Source organism: Cryptomeria japonica, chromosome 10 (genome assembly GCF_030272615.1).
Source record: "Cryptomeria japonica chromosome 10, Sugi_1.0, whole genome shotgun sequence".
In the NCBI taxonomy this organism is placed as follows: domain Eukaryota; kingdom Viridiplantae; phylum Streptophyta; class Pinopsida; order Cupressales; family Cupressaceae; genus Cryptomeria; species Cryptomeria japonica.
The window spans coordinates 365,455,042-365,467,847 of record NC_081414.1 but is presented as its reverse complement, the minus strand read 5'-3'; the positions used below and the strand labels follow the sequence as shown (position 1 = coordinate 365,467,847).

The window sequence follows — 12,806 nt, the reverse complement described above, 5'->3', positions numbered from 1 at the left end:
CAAATGTATATAATATCCTCTATGCCATTTGACATATGTTTGTATTACATATTTGTTTATAGTCAATTGCAGGAATGTTTTATAACAACTTCAATTTTGTTTGGAATATGATTCCCAATTTCCTTTGATTCTGTCAAACAAGCCTGGAATGAGCTATTTCTTTGCTTGTTTATTTTGGTTCCTACACATTGGAATAGAAAGTTATTGGCGTTTACAATAAAGGCATTCTTGCTCTAATTTGAAAGGTATTTATTAAACACACCTGGAAGATAGTTTGTGTTAAGCAACGAAAATAAAGAAAAGAAAATATAATATTGATAATGTAGACAAATCTCTTGATAGTTTGTGTTAAGCAACGAAAACAAAGAAAAGAAAATATAATATTGATAATGTGGACAAATCTCTTGATGCATTGGTATACAATTGTCAAGCATCCACTTGTACATGACGCAGATCTTTTACACTAATACATGTTTTTTTCCTTCTAGACATTAATAAAATCTCTATTTAAATCATTTTGAAGCCATAACAATTATGATCGGTAAAAAGGTGCAGTATGCTCAATCCCAACCTCTTGTTACAAAATTCAATGAATAAAACTAACTTCCACATTAAAAAGATTTTGTCCACCAGTGTGTATATAGGATAGCCACATAATAATGATAACAACACATATTTAGTTAATAAGAATATTTAAATTTTTTATTCCCGTCACTTTGACATTTGTGTATATTAAATGAACATAAAGATGAAAACTGTATAAAATAATTATTACATCTTTGAGAATTTACTTATAATTGTGTCACATTGTCTTATATTTATCCTTAGGGGAGGAGGTATGAATGACCCCAATCTTTATAAAGTGATTTGTTGATATCACATTAAACTACAAAAACAAATATTTTATATTTACTGTACTCCTTGCAGCTAAATTAATGTGCCATGCCAACTTTATCAAAAACACTTAACCTTGGGGCTTTGTTGATGCACCGTGCAACCAAAACCAATCATGCAATTAAGTTGCCCAATCCCTGTTCAACAAACTTCTACAGGTCATCAGCCATTCAATACATCATTGTACACATAACCACAATCTTTGCAAGCCATCAAATTAAAAAGTTACATTTATTTTTCCATTTTATCAGAACATTAAAATTGTTTCACTAAACATTGAAGACAAAATGGCAGTGGTCTCCCGGTTCCCCAATGCAGCAACAGATCTGTATGTTCTCTTGAACAAACCTTATCTTGTTTTTGTTCTCTTATGCATTTTGTGAGAATTTTATTAGTTCCTGTCATAGCATAGAACTAGTCGCGAAAATTTGTTAGCACATTGTTCATAGCTATCTTTTCAGTCAATCAAAAACCTTAAAATTTTCATTTATAAAATGCCACTCCAGTATTTGTAACGTTTTTATATTTGAAAGTTGAAACTGATCATTTTTTACTAATAATAGGAAAACAAACAATTTCCATGCATTGTCAATGAATAAAGATTTAAAATCTTTTGAGGCATTATGGGTGTCATCACTTTAATCGAGAATATATTTCAATACTACTTTGGATTAAAAACTGATCAGGGGAAGCTATTTCTCTGCCTTGAACATGGTGCAAAAAATAACAATGCTCAATGCTCATCCTTTACTGTTTTATATATTTTGAAAACAGGAAGGCTGGCAAATAGGCAGCACTGAACCAGAAGCCAGAGGAGGCTCGATAATTTAAGCCTTGTTGTATAAAGTGCTCTGCATGAAGAAGTGGGTAACCAATGCAGTGAACAGGCATCACCTAGCCACCCACCTAGATCTACATTGTCTGATTTCCTCATTTTTGTTGTCTTCTACTCAAATGTAGGTTCTAAGTGAGTCAGTAGCATCATTGCTAACTAATAGCTGGAGGGATAAGCATGAATGGGAAGCGTGTTATGAATGAAGCAGCTTCGTCCAAGGAATGGGTGGGGCAGTATAAGGAGAGGTTTTCACAACACACCTAAGCTTCTTTTGCAGTTGAGCCACCTGCAGCTTGAAAAAAGGTTGTGCATATCCTGAAATCATGGCATTCCATGAAACCACATTTCTTTAAGGCATTCCGTCAAGAAGTTCATATGCCTTGTCATAAAACAGAATGGTGTAAGGAATTTGGAAGAATAAGGTCCTATGCCTTTTTCAACTAAATTTACTTCCTCAACAAGAATATCGCCAGTTGACTTATCAGTGGCAGCAAACAGGTCACAGGAATAGCTCTTAAACATCATGGTGAGACAAGCAATACAATTCGCATGAGGCTCATCCTGGAACTTTTCAATGTCCCCTTGAATGACAAGCTTGTATAATATACCCTTGATTAAATACATCAATCTCATTGACTTAATCATTGCCTCAACAGAACTAGAGAAATTCCTAGGCAATGCACTGAGCTCTGCCTGACTCTTAGAGAGAAAAGTTTTATGCAAGCAGTATGGTCCACAGGCAGATAGGTTGACTGTTGGAGTCATTCTATACATATTACTTAGTGGTGTTCCAGCTTTTTGGGCAGGTGAGGTTCGTATTGAAGGGATGCGACTGGATTTCATCTGTCAAAGTAGCTTTTTCTTATTGAATAGATGTATTTACGGATATGTCAATTCACGTGTGATATTCTTTTTCCCTGTATTTTCCAAAAGCACGACAGGGAATTTTTATGCTGTTCTACGAGGCCACATTGATCTTGATTCAGAACCTTGGCCTTCAATTTCTAAGAATGCTAAGGATCTAATCAACAAGATCCTTACTATAGACCAGCTCAGCGCATCCATACACATGAAATTCTATGTATGCGACTAATTTGCAGGTCTTTAGTGTATTTGTGTTTGTTAGCAAATGTTCCTTTCCTTGAAAGATGTTATTTATTAGCCGGGAACTCAGATAACTTAAAGATTGATTGTCGAACAAATTAGGGATGAACTTCTATACCATACTACATGACTTGTATTTGAAAAAGGATTTGGTTTAAGAGCTATTCCTGTGACACCTTGGAACTTTTCAATGACTTGTATTTGAACAAGGTTTGTAGCTTAATAGAAAAGGTGAGATAAACAGTGTTTACCTCTCAAGTCAATGCAGTACCCAAAGATCTGTTTTTAACCTAGATTGCAATTGTTTTACAAATATCCAACCTTCAAAGTTCAAACCATTGTAGTGTGGATACCAAACAATTATAGAGGCGACAAAACAAAAAAAATATATTCTGGACAAGTAAGCCCCTTCTAACAAATATCCTGGTCTAAGCCAATGGATTATGAGGACACCACATATCATGATCATGGATAAGCAATAGTACATGCCCACCACTCTTAACATACTCAATAAAGCATTATGTAGCTGGATTTGCTTTCCATCCCAGGCTTCTCTAATAGGCTATTATTTAACTTCCCCCCAGGACATGCCATCTAACCTTCAAAGATGTAACACATCCTTAAGTCAGCAACTAATAGCATATATTAGATATGTCCTATCATTGTTGCATATTCGCACAATTACTATTTTTCATATCAGGTTCCTTTACCTGATATAGTAAGATTTCTTGCTTTTTGCTCTTAACAATATGACCTGAAAATCTGTTGGTAAACAGATTTGTCACTGTGAATTCTAGTTCAAAATTGACCCTGTTCGCCCAAAGAGAAGTGACAACCATTCCAACAGTTGGAGAGATTGTGGTGCTTCCTCTGCGTTTGAGAGGGGCACCTCCCTCGTATGATGGGGGTTTTTAGGATTTTTATGTACTTTTTACCTGAAAGTACAAAAAGGAGACAAAACTAAACTAAAGAAATGTAAAGAATAGAAACAACAACAATAGACATACGAATACCAATTGAGATTTCACAATAGATAACGATTACAAAGGGGATAAAGTTTTAGACATGCTCTAATGATGAAAGAAGGACAACAAACCTTAACATACAAAGAAATAAGTTGTACTAACACATACAATTCAAGATACCAAGAAATGATGTGCTTAATCAATTGCATTGGTTACTAATGATTTGCATGATTACATAAAGGGATCACCGATTCAACATACGAGAAATCAGAAAATAACAACATAAGAGTGCATTTAGAATATACAAACTGAAATGCATTCTTGATTATTCTTTTGAAAATGTACAAGTCCAAAAGCCCTTAAATGTGAAGTGTCAAACCAAAAACCATTACAATTTTCACCCTCCATTTCTCCAGAGTTTCTCCCTTTTGAAAAATCCCCCCCTACAATGCCAAAAAACCTTGAATATATAGGCTTTGAGAAGGAATAACTAACTTGTAGCTACCTAGCCTAACTACTTAGGATAACTAACTTAGGTAACCATTTAATAAAACCACCCAGGTAACTACTTAAAATAACTACCCTTGTAGAAATGAGTTAGGATAACTATTTCTTAGAGAAAAGTTAGGATAACTAGCTTTTACAAGAATTGAGTCCAAATTCTAACTTATAGTTACATGAGTAACATAGCCACTTCTACAAAAGAACATCTTGAAACTTTCAAGTTAGAATTGGAGTGAGGTGCTTATCCATCTTCATGTGCATCTTTGGTCTTTGTAATGATCTCATCATGAATTCTTTGTTTGCACTGCGGAGAGAATATCCACACCTTTGGAACCAATGCATTGATGAACTTTAATCATTTGGTATAGAGATTTGAAATCAAAATCTTCTCTCCCATTGTGTTCTTCCAAATGACTCTTCAGTCCACCTTTATTTAGAACATGAGTCAATGATTCCGCATCTTGCAGGCCTGTCTATGCCTTTATTTTGAAGTTGCAATGTCAACATAGGTATAGAGGATGCGAGGAAAGGATGTGGAATTCAGCTCACCAGCCAATTGCATTTGCTTCAAACTTTCGAATGTTCATACCTTGCAATCATCGCATTTGTATGATGACCTTCTTTAACTCATTTTTGTCAAAAGACTGGTTTTTTGGCTATGATTAGTCATTTTACAAGAATGTGCATACTCAAGATAGTTATAATAACTACCTTGCTTTCAAAATCTATAGTTTAGAGATAATTCACAACAAAAATGGGCAACTTTATTGTGTTGCGCAAAACACCGATGCTTATTCAATTTGCGTTTGTTTGTAGAATCGGTAGTCATAATAACTACTTTCTTTGAGTCATCGGGTAGTTATAATAAGTGCCTTCCTATGGCAACTGTCTCTTCTTTTTAAAACCTCCGATATACTCAACACTATATCCATCGATATTTAAAGCTTGACCTTAAACTTTCCATCATCAACTTGATTGTTAAATAGCGATAGAGTTTCCAAAAGTCTTCGGTGATTTCTTCATTTATCAACTTCATTTCTTCGGTGCTTAAAGGTATTTTGACAACTTAGCACAATGGCAAATGAGGATACATCTTCACAATCTTCACAATGTTGGTTAACTTGGCATGAAAGTTTAAAGTTTTTCAAATTTAAAAATGGGGCTAACAAAATCAAAGTCGACATTTTCAGAGTAGAGTCACATCACAAAGAAGGCAATATCAGCTTAAAAAAACCCAAATTTCTGCTTACAACTCCCTAAAAATATCTAAATAAATGCAGCAAACTCATGACATCATGATTAAACTCAGTGAAAAATAATGACTGAGGTCAGAAGCAAAAGATGCAAGTTTCCCAAAGCCTATAGCTTATGTTGCAGTCAAGATGCATAAACCATCATTACAAATGGTCCAGAGATTGAAGTAGCCTGAATATGGGGGCCTGTTTTCATAAGCAAAAGTGTTAGTGAAATCCTAGAGATTCATCATCATTTTCTAAAATTTGTTGCAGTCACCTGAAAGCCAACTGTCAGCAGTTTTCCATTTGTCCTTGCCGCTAATTTGAATACCATTTTGCAGGGATCTGTAGCTGTTTTACATCAGGGCATTTGCTACAGTTTTAAACCTGATGTTTTAAAAAAACTAGTGTTTTAGACCAAGTTTCAGCCATTTGAGGATAGATTGTCTGGTTTCTTCCTGATTTGCAGATGGATTGCCAACTGATTGAACTTGAGTCACGAAATCAGATTGATGAAGTTCTCTGTAGATTCATGGTGGTTAGGGTTTCCATGTTTGTCCGAGGAGTCATCAAATTTCAGTGTGAAAAGATATTTCAAAATCATGGAGGCCAATCCTTGCCATTTTTTGTTATTTTAATTCTTTACCAACAGCTATATCAATCGTTATTACTTTTCATGTTCTATTCAAGCAAGGCTGAGGGCCTACTTAAAGTTCCTTTAATTAGTTTTTTGTTTTCTTATTTGTGTGGGATTAGATTTACTTTAAAGTTTCTTTCATTCCAGTTTTTCAACAACATTTAAAGCTCGCTTGCTAGGATGAAAGGTATGTTCAAGTACCAAATATTGGGCATTCCTAACCTATAAATAAGTGATATACGCAAATTAACTCTAGATGGAGTGGATGCTACACTTATGACATAAAAATTGTTGTTCAAGCAGAAGTTTTTCTTTAGGATTAATTACTCTTTTATTTTACTATTTTTTACAATAAGATTTGCTTTAAAGGCATCTTTCTAGATTTTTGGATGTCTGCAAACATTTTTTAAGCTTTTTTTTGGTATTAAAAAATGATTATCTCAAAGTTATAAAATTTGGCATTTGTAACCTGTAAATAGGTGTTTTGAGCACAAAAACTCTTGATGAGAGTGAACGCTACAATTCTGTTGCAGAAATTATAGTTCATGCTAAAGTTATTGTTCAATGCATAGAGGCAAATATCTTTCCCCAAACACAAGAGAAAAGATATTTTCAAATTCTCAAGATATTTCACCAAGACAAATTGATGGGGTTGTCTACAGATTCATGGTGGTTAGGGTTTCAATGTCTATATGAGGAGCGATAAAATTTTAGTGTGAAAAGACATTTCAAAATCATGGAGGCCATTCCTATGCCATTTTGCTATTTTTAGCAATGACTAAATCAAAAATTTGTTATTTCTATTCATGTTCTATTTGAGCAAGGTTGAGGGCCTACTTTAGGTTTGCTTTAATTAATTTTTATTTTATTATTTGTATAGGATTAGATTTACTCTCAAGTTTGTTTCAACAACCTTTCAATGTTTTTCTTTAAAGCTCACTTTTTAGGATTTAAGTCCCAACAATTGGACATTTTACTATGTTTAGCAACAGCTATATCAAACAGCTGTTATTTCTGGTCATGTTCTATTCGTGTGAGGCTAAGGACATATTTTTAGGTTCCTATAACTAAGTACTCTAAGCCTGTAATATCCCTTGTAGAGTCTAATCACAATCAAGCTCAAGGAATATTATTGGCATACAATAACTGGAGCTGCTGTTAGAAAAATTCTGATTGTCTTCTTTGAGTTCGTAGGCTGCAAATGAAGTTATTGAATGCTTCTAACAATGCAAGGTTGTTATAGAAATGATATACTAGCTGTTTCAGATCTTTGACATACATGTAAATGACTGAAATTAACCTATGTTACCCCAAGTTTCCGAAATGGGAACGGCAGGATGCGTTTCCGGGACGGCAAAGGGGACAGCTATATAAAATATAGGGAAAATTTAAAATAAATAGGAAAATTCTAAATGTTCATATGAAAACATGGATAAAGCATGCATACATATATTATATTCATATGAAAACATGGATATAGCATGTGTATGATACTATGAAAACATTTTAGAATGTAAATTTTGAACATACAACATTGTCAATACTCGATATGCAATTATGCATTCATTATTCAGAATTTCAATTCATTCACATTGTCAGTATTGAAAAATAAATTGAATGAATGATTCAATAATCGGATAATCTATTCAACAATATACAAGTGTATATATAGAGATTACAAGACGACGTTCTAAATTAAGAACAAGTCGTTTAAAGTGAACTACTAAAAAGCTAAACGCTAAATAAAGCTTAAAAGCTAATTAACTACAAAGAAAAAGCTAAATGCTAAATAAAGCTTAAAAGCTAATTAACTAAAAAGCTAAATGACCATTAAACAAAGAACTAAATATAGGTGACTAAAATATAATTAAATATTTTAATACCCTCCCTTAATGGTCATTCTATCTACTAACTACCTTTCAGAAGACACTGAGGGTCTTTTGATCACAAATGAAAAGAACACTCTGCTGCAGTGGAGACCCTCCCTGGATCTGAAAAGTGTTAATGATCAAGAATACCAGAATCCATCCAACTTGACGTATCAACAAATTGAAACCTGAAACCATGATTTTGAGGAAAATCGGCAAACCCTTTTGCAGAAGAGTATCAACTCCAAAACTGACTGCAAGATACCACAGTTGCAGATGTTCGCCCCGGCAGGTGTGACCCAAACTAACTGCAACAAAGCACGATTTTGAGGAAAAAACCGTCAAACTCTGAAATAGGAACCCTCGAAAAGAGAATTTACGATTTTGAGGAGAAAATCGAAAAACCAAGAAATCTTAGGTTACAAATCATCGTTTTTGTGGAAAAAAAACGGTAAAACCCAGATAACTAAAATCTTACGCGAATATCGCGGATTACAAATGAGATAATTTTTAAGAGAAAATTATAAACCCTGCAAACAATTTTTGTGGAAAAAATCGTGAAAACCCTCCCATGATTTTTTGTGGAAAAAATCGTGAAAACCCTCCCATGATATTTTGTGGAAAAAATTAGAAAACCGACAAACAATTTTTTCAAGAAAAAATCGTGAAAACCCTGGGACCTGTAAGACGAGGTCTGGCCTAAATCAATCTGATCAAGGCAACGATATTCAGATATCGTGAACATGCACTGTTTCCAGGTGTTGTGGCAGTTGTTGAACTTTTGTCTGTGTTCCAACATGATGTTGGTCAAAGATGCCACCACAAAAATGGAGGTTGAACGAAGTCAACCTAATGAAAGCATGAGACAAAAGAATCTGATTCAAAAATCAGAATAGAAGCAGCTGCACAAAAAATCTGAAACCCTGGAGGAGAATTCTGGCACGAATTGCAAGGCATGAATTTCGAGGTTTGGAAGAAACCCAAAAATTAAAAAAAATTTGCAAACTTAAAATAGCATAAATGGTGCCAAAAAAATAGAAAAAATCCCAACGTCCACAGAAATAGCAGAAATTGTGAACTGTTTTTAAATTCCAAAGCAAATTTGCTAGCACAAAATTCGAGGTGCGGAAAACAAGGCACCCAGAAAAATATGAGACCAACCCAGAAAAGCTCTCAAAAAACCCATCAAGAATCTGAAAACAGATTGCAAATCCGACAGCTCAAAAATCGAGGCATGGAAAATGATGCACCCAAAAAAATATGACGACGACCCAGTTGAGGTCTCGAAAAACCCACCAAGAATCTGCAAGCAAAATAAAATTTCGACTTGAACTGAAGGGTCAAAACCCTAGTCGAAAATTGCAGAAACCCTAGGAAAATTTTCAATCTGCAAAAAAAACTCTAGGTTGCAGGCCCGAAAATCTCCAGAACGCTAAAAAAAAAAAGATGAACTACTGCCCAGCACAAAGAAATTTGCCCACGAACTAGAAACCCTCAAAAGCCTTCAAAAAATTGAAATCGTTTTTTTTATAAAAAACAATTAAAAAAATCTGGAAAATATTCTAGAAAGAAGGCCATGAATTTTTATTAAAAAATTCGCCAAACTTTAAAGAATCCCATCGACCCGCTCTGATACCATGAAAAATAAATTGAATGAATGATTCAATAATCGGATAATCTATTCAACAATATACAAGCGTATATATAGAGATTACAAGACGACGTTCTAAATTAAGAACAAGTCCTTTAAAGTGAACTACTAGAAAGCTAAACGCTAAATAAAGCTTAAAAGCTAATTAACTAAAAAGAAAAAGCTAAATGCTAAATAAAGCTTAAAAGCTAATTAACTAAAAAGCTAAATGACCATTAAACAAGGAACTAAATATAGGTGACTAAAATATAATTAAATATTCTAATAAATATGCATATCATGATAGATATTAAAGAAATGACATACAAAATGTCAAAATGCCCAAAGGCTACATTGCTGCCATATAGTTTTTTTGTCAATTGCGATATGAAAATCAAAATAGTACTAATGAATTAATATTTTATTATTTTGATTTCCTATTTATAATTTATTATTTATTAAATTTAAATTTTTAAATGCTTAACAATTAATTTAACAATTTAATATTTCCTATTTATAATATGAATTAATTTTAAACGTTTGATATGAATTAAATTTTAATAAAATTTAATTAATGTTACCTTTTAATTTTTTTAATAACAATTTTTATTAATAGGGGCCCATATTAGAAAATTAAAAAAAAATTGAAAATACATTTTTTTATTTTTTTAATATTTTTTAATAGTCTTAGATGTGGGGGACGTCTCGCCATGCTCGGGACAGATTGGGGACATCCCAACCATCCCCAGCCGTCACCGGCACGTACGGACATCCCCCACAGCTAGGGCAGACGTCCCCCCATTTCAAGGACGTATCCTCTAAATTCTTGGCAATTTGGGGACCGGAGGAAACGTCCCCTAGCCGTCCCCAAGTCCCCGAAACGTCCTCGGGACTGGGACAAGGGTTTTCAGTCCGGGGACGCGTTGGGTTACATTGAGATTAACTAGTACAGCTAGTTGGCATAAAGACAAACACTTATCATGCTTCCCAATATACATCTACAGCCATTAGGCATTTTAGCAAACAATTGGCATACAAGCCTTATGCTGATAATAAATCTACTTCAATGCTTAAAACTGATTACAAGGATGATGCAGACTACCTCCATTTACAATGCTAATGATGTTGATTAAGATAGCAAACAATACTAACATGAAATCATGAAGCTATTACAACATAATCATCAAATATGAAAACCTGGAAACGATGGAAGCCCACATAGGTGGATCGATTCCTCTCAATGACCTTGCTCTTGTCTTCAATGATGAGGTGCCTACACTTCCGACCTCCCAAAAACACTTCTCTAATTTATCCAGAATTTTTGGTCTCTAATGCCGAAATCGAACTAACCCCAAGGTACATATCTCACATGAGGTACGGCTAGGATATACAATAGCTGTACGGCCTGTTAAGGAATGTCAACACCTTGCAAAGACCTATGCAAATCTTGCTCTCCAATCTGATTATTAAACTTCTTCAATCTGTTGATAAAAACTCTTTGTATTACCCTCCAATTTGCCCAAATACAACCTCTGTATGAAGCTCTCCTTTATACCAAATTCAATGGATATTTCACCACCTCAAATGCTGCTACATTGAAGAATTCTCATTCTCCAATGGCTGATTGCAGACAAAAACCCTTGGATTCTCCTCACGATTCATGAAATGAAGAAAATGGCTCAATAGAATGAAATCGATTTTGGCTTGAAGACTTATATACTCCTCATAAGTTCGATTTCCAAGGAAAAGCATTTAAATAAAATTTAAAATGTTATTCCATTTCATACTTGGGAAATCTTTTAATTTTTAATTAACAATGGACCCCATAATTAATTGTATTAATGGCCCCCTTTTCAATGATGAATTGACCCTCAAGATATTAAGTTAAATTATAACTTAATAATATGATCCTTTTAATAATTAATTATCATTTGAGCCCATCAAACATTAATAACTTCTTTAATATTCATTATTTCTCAATCCCGTCTGAACCAGGGGGTCAACCACTGCATCCATTGTCCATCTGACTGCCTTAGTAAAAATAGAAAAGGTCCCTCTCAATCAACCTCTGACTACGATAAATTGTAAGTATATGAAACTGAGCCCAAATGAAGTCCAATCTGAGACAAACAAAGACCAAATTGGAACATACTGAATTCTGAAGAAGACAAGAACCTCCATTAACCAAGCCTCTGCCTCAGAAGACCCTCCATCCACAATTATTAGCCTACAAGGGTCAGAATGATAGGCTAATCACTCAAGAATAGGAACGAGCTAAAAAGGGCACATTACAAAGCCCATGAACTCTACGCTTATGCTGCAGAAATTGTTGTTCAAACTTGGCTTATTATTTCGGATTGATTAGTCATATATTTTATTATTTGTTTAGAATTAGATTTCCTTTCAAGTTTCTTCCCAGATATTTAGATGTCTTCAGGTCTTTTGCTTAGAAGTTTTCTTTTTGGGATTAAAAAATGATTATCTCATACTCCCAAAGATTGAGCATTTGTGAAAGATCCCAAATGGATCCTTTTGTTGTTGCTGTTGTAAATTCTTAATTAAACATACTATATTTTTGTAATTTTCCGGTGATCTTATAGAGTAGACAGAAGTTGCAAAAAGGGATTGTTTCTTTTTGGGTTTTGATGTTATAAGTAAAGTAATTGATAAATAGCAACAATTGTGAAATAAAACAGTAAACAATGTTCATATTTAAGAACACTTAAGCAATCTGAAAATACTGCAAATCATACCAGGCAAATAACCTAGTTTTGTATTCAGCAAGAATCCATACATTTATTTGGAGTTGTTCTCAATCTGGATTGATGCCAGATGGAGGAATATTACTAGCAACGAACAAGGAAGACCAAATAAGCTGAATACAACCCTTCAAACCAACATACAAACAAGGCATGGTTGCAAAGGAGGCGTGGAAGCTGCTGCAAATCACATGCCAGCTGAAATAGACCAGCCGCCTTGTTGAAACCCCCAATTTGCACGCTAAATCTTCAGGACAAGAAGATGTGTCTTCTACCTCTGACAATCTATGTGCAATCTTGGATAAATCCACTGTCAACTCCTGCTGAGGGCTACGTCCCAGCAAGCTCAGACCTGGGGCTTGCGTCCCAGACCAA

General features: G+C 34.3%; 1 protein-coding gene across 1 annotated transcript in view; it reads right to left on the bottom strand.

Moving 5' to 3' along the window:
- LOC131079975 (flowering locus K homology domain) overlaps positions 1 to 12,806 on the bottom strand; it is a 200,076-nt gene that overhangs the window by 113,821 nt on the left and 73,449 nt on the right. The gene's annotated exons all lie outside the window — the stretch shown is intronic.